This window comes from Nicotiana tabacum, chromosome 2 (genome assembly GCF_000715075.1).
Source record: "Nicotiana tabacum cultivar K326 chromosome 2, ASM71507v2, whole genome shotgun sequence".
Classification (NCBI taxonomy): domain Eukaryota; kingdom Viridiplantae; phylum Streptophyta; class Magnoliopsida; order Solanales; family Solanaceae; genus Nicotiana; species Nicotiana tabacum.
In genome coordinates, this window is record NC_134081.1 from 34500013 (window position 1) to 34506010 (window position 5998).

The following is a 5998-nucleotide window of genomic DNA, read 5'->3' on the forward strand; positions in this document are numbered from 1 at the left end:
TGGAGCGTTTATAACTGGAGCAGATTCGGACCCATTTAACTATACTATTTTTGACCGGTGAACATTAATTTTAATGTTGTGTTTTGCGTTCGTCACCCCGCAAGTCAATACAGGTCCGAATAATCAACACACGCTCCATAACTCTATATTGAGTCCTCAATTGTAGAAACACAATCAATTATAGAAATATATGAACAACCAATCGTCAACAAGAAGGAAGGAAGAAAACTCCACAATGCCGTTTGGTGAAATGAATTAAAATAAGTATATAGATGAATTTAATTATTTAAAGCTTACTCTAAATAGTAAGAGCATTGGCGGAGGATTAAAGATCGTGATAACGGCAATGTCGTTAGTTGTGTGCAAGGCAAACAAGCAGGTCCTTTGAGGTAAGCGCATGGAACTTCCGCCGCAAATTCGAAATGACGGTGATGACGGTCATAGCTTCTTCTTTTTTTTTTAGTTTACGAGTACTTTTGTCCAACCAATTATAAAGTATCTAAATGCGGATTAGTTTTGAGATAGTATTACTTTCTAATTAGCAGTGTAAAAAGTCGCTAATTTCCCGTTTCATTCTTAAAGTATCGGATGTCATTTAAACCCCTTTAAACAGTTTCGTCATTAAAAAGTAATGAGATTTAATAGAATAGAAATATTATTAAGTCACAATTTCGAAGTAAAAATATTTGAAAATGTTATATAAATAATCAAATAAAATAATGTCTAATTCAAAGAATAAAAACAGTGTCATATAAGGAGAGGCCGCCTTAACTACAACCACATTATATTAGTCCCTTCATACCTATGGGTGAATTCATCAGTCAGCTAAGCTCCTAAAAAAATATCAATTCAACATATCATGATTTCTTAAGCTTGGTTTATGTATTGGTGGAAACATTGACTTGACACGTGGATTAATGATGTGTGGCATAAGAGTTAGAACAATAAAGAAAAGCGAAAGTTGGAAAAAAAGCATGGGGAAAATACCTACGGGGTTACTTACAAAGTGACCGTATCTGATAATTGAGAAAGAAGAGATAGGCACGGGATGTACAATTAAAGATTACAAATAAAGAAAATAAATTAATAGCTGCGGATTTGGAAAGGAAATCGACATGATCATTGATTTAGCGTGATTGATTATTATTACCATAACCGTTATAAATTACTCAAGTAACGGACAATCAATGTAATTAATATTAGTAAATAGGGAATTAAATATGGAAAGCAGTTACATACTATGTCCTTTTAAAAAACGCATTTCCATACTCTGTACGATCATTGATATCGTTCTTATCATCAAGGAAGTCTCAAGTATATACTATCATTCTTATATCTCTGCTTGATTTTATTCTAAACTCTTGAAAGAAGGCTATGATTATCAATAAAAAAAAATTCCTTATTTCTTAATATTTGGTTATCATTATTTCTTATTCTTCTATATTAAGAAAAGTAAAGTAAAATTAGTTATTAGAAACTCGATCTACTCTATTATTTGCCTTGACCACAAAAACTATTTTTTGGTTAAACAAATAGGTTCCGTTGCCGGAAAATCTAATAATCTTTTCACTTTCTATATTTTATCTTTAATAAAAAATTATGCCTACTACTAATAAAATTATTCATGTGGGTGATGGAGAACAAGGAAGGCAACAAGGAGAACTCCTCCACATCACACACCCACAACTACTCTACCGCGTTCACGACAAAATTCACCTGAAAGATTTGCTAATCGTAACGCTGGACAGCAAATTGACGAACAGTCAAATGAGCAGGATAACTTGAAGCGGTTTATTGCTCAACAGATTGGTGAAGCCTTGTGTGCTTTTACAAGTTGGTTGTCAAGTGTTGTATAGGCTCCATCACTGGTGAACACCACTATACAAAAAACCTCATTCAGGGCTTGAAAACTCTAAAAGTGGGGAAATATCAAATAATTCTAGAGCTGGACGGTCAGGTACATCAAATAATTCTAGTTTACAAAATTCGGTACTAACCTTGCAGAAACAGCTCAAGGAACAAAAGAGCGGATAGATTAGATACCAGGACTACCACCCGTGATTAAAGGAGTGGATATTGACAAATATTTACAACAACCTTTGGAAGCCAAGTGAAGCACTGTTAGCAATTCCCAAAAAGGTTCAAGATGTCCGATATTCCTAAATATGATAGGACAACTGACCTGCGAGATCATGATACCGCATTTACTACAAGAGTCAAGGATAACGATTTAACCAAGCAGAAAATCGAATCAGTATTGGTGAAGAAATTTGGTGAAACCCTCACAAAAGGAGCATTAACTTTTTATTCACTCTTACCTGAAAATTCGATTAATTCTTTTGTTGAGCTTGCAGATTCATTTATAAAAGCGCATTCGGTAGCTCAAAAAGTAGAGAAGAGAATGGAAGATATCTTCAAGGTAAAACAAGAGAGTACGGAATTGCTCAGAGAATTCGTGAAACGATTCCAGCGAGAGAGAATTATGTTACCGCGTGTACGTGATAATTGGGAGGCTATGGTATTTTCAAGCTATTTGAATGAGAAAAGCTCAAAAGCCATGAGAAGAATAAAAGAAAACCTATGGGAATTTCCTGCTACTACTTAGAATGATGTTTATAACAGGTTGTAATGACCCGACCGGTCATTTTGAGTATTAGCATTCTATTCAGCCATTTGAAGCCTTGATTAGCTTCGTATGATGTATTATGATTTGTGTGAATCGTCGGTTTAGTTTGCAGGTAATTCGGAATTGGTTTGGAAGAATGATTCTCAACTAGAAAATTTTAAGTTGGAATAGTTGACCAAGTTTGACTTTTGTATATTTGACCTCGGATCGGAGTTTTGATAGTCCCGTTAGGCCCAGATGGTGATTTTGGACTTGGGTATATTCCTGGATCTGCATTTGGATGTTCCTAGAAGGTTTCGGCACTATTTGGCTAAAGTTGGCAATTTGAAAGTTTGGAATATTTATAAGTTTGACCGGGAGTTGACTTTGATAATATCGGGTTTGGATTATAGTTCCAGGAATTGGAATAGATTCATTATATCATTTGGGTCTTGTGTGCAAAGTTTGAGTTCATTCCGAGTTGATTTGATAAGGTTTGGCACGAGTTTTGGAAGTTGAAAGATTCAAAGTTCATTAAGTTCGATTTGAGGCACGATTCAAGGTTTTGATGTTGTTATGCGTGATTTGTGGCCTCGAGTAGGTCCGTGTTATGTTATGGGACCTATTGAAATATTCGAACGGGGTCCCGAGGGGCTCGGGCGTGATTCGGATTGATTTCGGACCACTTTTCTTCATATTTATAAATTGGTTCCATTGCCGGAAAATCTAATAACCTTTTCACTTTCTATATTTTATCTTTAATAATAAATTATGTCTACTACTAATGAAATTATTCAGGTGAGTGATGGAGAACAATGAAGGCTACAAGGAGAACTCCTCCACATCACACACCTACAACTACTCCACCGCGTTCACGAGAAAAGTCACCTGAAAGATCTGCTAATCGTAATGTTGGACAGCAAATTGACGAACAGTCAAATGAGGAGGATAACTTGAAGCAATTTATTGCTCAACAGATTGGTGAAGCCTTGTATGCTTTTACAAGTGGGCTATCAAGTGTTGTACAGGCTCCACCACCGGTGAACACCATTATAGAAAAACCATCATTCATGGCTTGAAAACTCTAGAAGTGGAGAAATGTCAAATAATTCTAGAGTTGGAGGGTCAGGTACATCAAATAATTCTAATTTATAAAATTTGGTACTAACCTTACAGAAACAGCTCAAGGAACAAATGAGCGGATAGAGTAGATACCAGGACTATCACACGTGATTAAAGGAGTGGATATTGACAAATATTTACAACAACATTTGGAAGCCAAGTGCAGCACCGTTAGCAATTCCCAAAAAAGTTCAAGATGTCTGATATTCCTAAATATGATGGGACAACTAACCCGCGAGATCATGGTACCGTATTTACTACAGGAGTCAAGGGCAACGATATAACCAAGCAGAAAATCGAATCAGTATTGGTGAAGAAATTTGGTGAAACACTCACAAAATGAGCATTAACTTGGTATTCACTCTTACCTGAAAATTCGATTGATTCTTTTGTTGAGCTTGCAGATTCATTTATAAAAGCGCATTCGGGAGCTCAAAAAGTAGAGAAGAGAATGGAAGATATCTTCAAGGTAAAACAAGAGAGTACGAAATTGTTCAGAGAATTCGTGGAACAATTCCAGCGAGAGAGAATGATGTTACCGCGTGTACCTGATAATTGGGCGGCTATGGTATTTGCAAGCAATTTGAATGAGAAAAGCTCAAAAGCCACGAGAAGATTAAAAGAAAGCCTGCGGGAATTTCTTGCTACTACTTAGAAAGATGTTTATAACAGGTTATAATAACCCGACCGGTCATTTTGAGTATTAGCATTCCGTTCAGCTATTTGAAACCTTGAGTAGCTTCGTATGATGTATTATGACTTGTGTGAATCGTCAATTTTGGTTTGCAGGTAATTCAGAATTGGTTTGGAAGAATGATTCTCAACTAGGAAGTTTTAAGTTGGAATAGTTGACCAAGTTTGATTTTTGTGTATTTGACCTCTGATCGGAGTTTCGATAGTCCTATTAGGCCCGGATGGTGATTTTGAACTTGGGTGTATGCCTGGATCTGCATTTGGATGTTCCTAGAAGTTTTCGGTACTATTTGGCTAAAGCTGGAAATTTGAAGGTTTGGAATATTTAAAATTTTGACTGGGAGTTGACTTTTATGATATCGGATTCGAATTGTGGTTCCAGGAATCGGAATATCTTCTTTATGTCATTTAGGACTTGTGTGCAAAGTTTGAGTTCATTCCGACTTGATTTGATAAGGTTCGGCACGAGTTTTGGAAGTTGAAAGATTTAAAGTTCATTAAGTTTGATTTGAGGAGCGATTCACGGTTTTGATATTGTTATGCGTGATTTGAGGCCTCGAGTAAGTCCGTGTTATGTTTTCGAGGGGCTCGGGCGTGATTCGGATTGATTTCGGACCACTTTTCTTCATATTTGCATTGCTTGTTTCTAGTGATGTCTGGTGCACCAAATGTTCTTCGCGATTGCGAAGTTGGAGGTGCGATCGCGTAGAGGAAAATCTGGAGCTGGGCAGTTTCTTAATCACGGTCGCAATTGGAAGACCGCGTTCGCATAGTTTTGTGTTGGTTGTAGTACGCGTTCGTGTAGGAGTCATCGAGTTCACATAGAGCTGAGCTGAGAGCTGGGAGCTAGAAGATTCTCCAACGCCGTTCGAAGGTCGGTATGTGCAGGGTGGCATTTCCAGAGTATTTTTGGCTTGCTCAGTATTAGATTTGGCCTATTCGAGGTAAGTAACACTTCTAAACTTGGTGATGAGGATATGAACCCCGGAATATACGTGTTTAGTGTTTGGTGTTGATGTGACGCACATGCTAGATGTTGGGCGTGTGGGCGTGCACCGTGTGAATTATGACTCGATTGTTTCTGTGGTACTGTGTAGTGACCTAATCTTGTTTCTATCCATGAAATTTTCTATGTGCTAGAGTAATTGAGCTGTGATCCTTGTTAGAAACCATGTTTAGGCTATATGTTTATCCTGTTGGAACCCACTGAGGTCATTTCTATTGTTGAGTTATTTTCTTAAATTGCAATTACATACTCAGTCATACTCATTCATTGCATATTATATCTCAGTCTCTATTATCATTTGTCTCATATCATATTATCATTATTTGGGCTGATTGGCATGAGATTTGTGAGGCCGAGAGACTAGAGAGGATGATGATTGAATGAGGCTGAGGGCCTGATTGTGAGTGATATTTATGGGATCGGGATGCATGCTGCATCAGTCTTTATTGATTCATGACATGATTGGCTTATATTAGCGCTTGGGCAAGATCCGCCCCTCCGGAGTCTGACATACCAGCAGTGAGTGTAGGTACCTATTGAGTGCGAGTGCCGAGTGCGAGTGTCGAACGCAA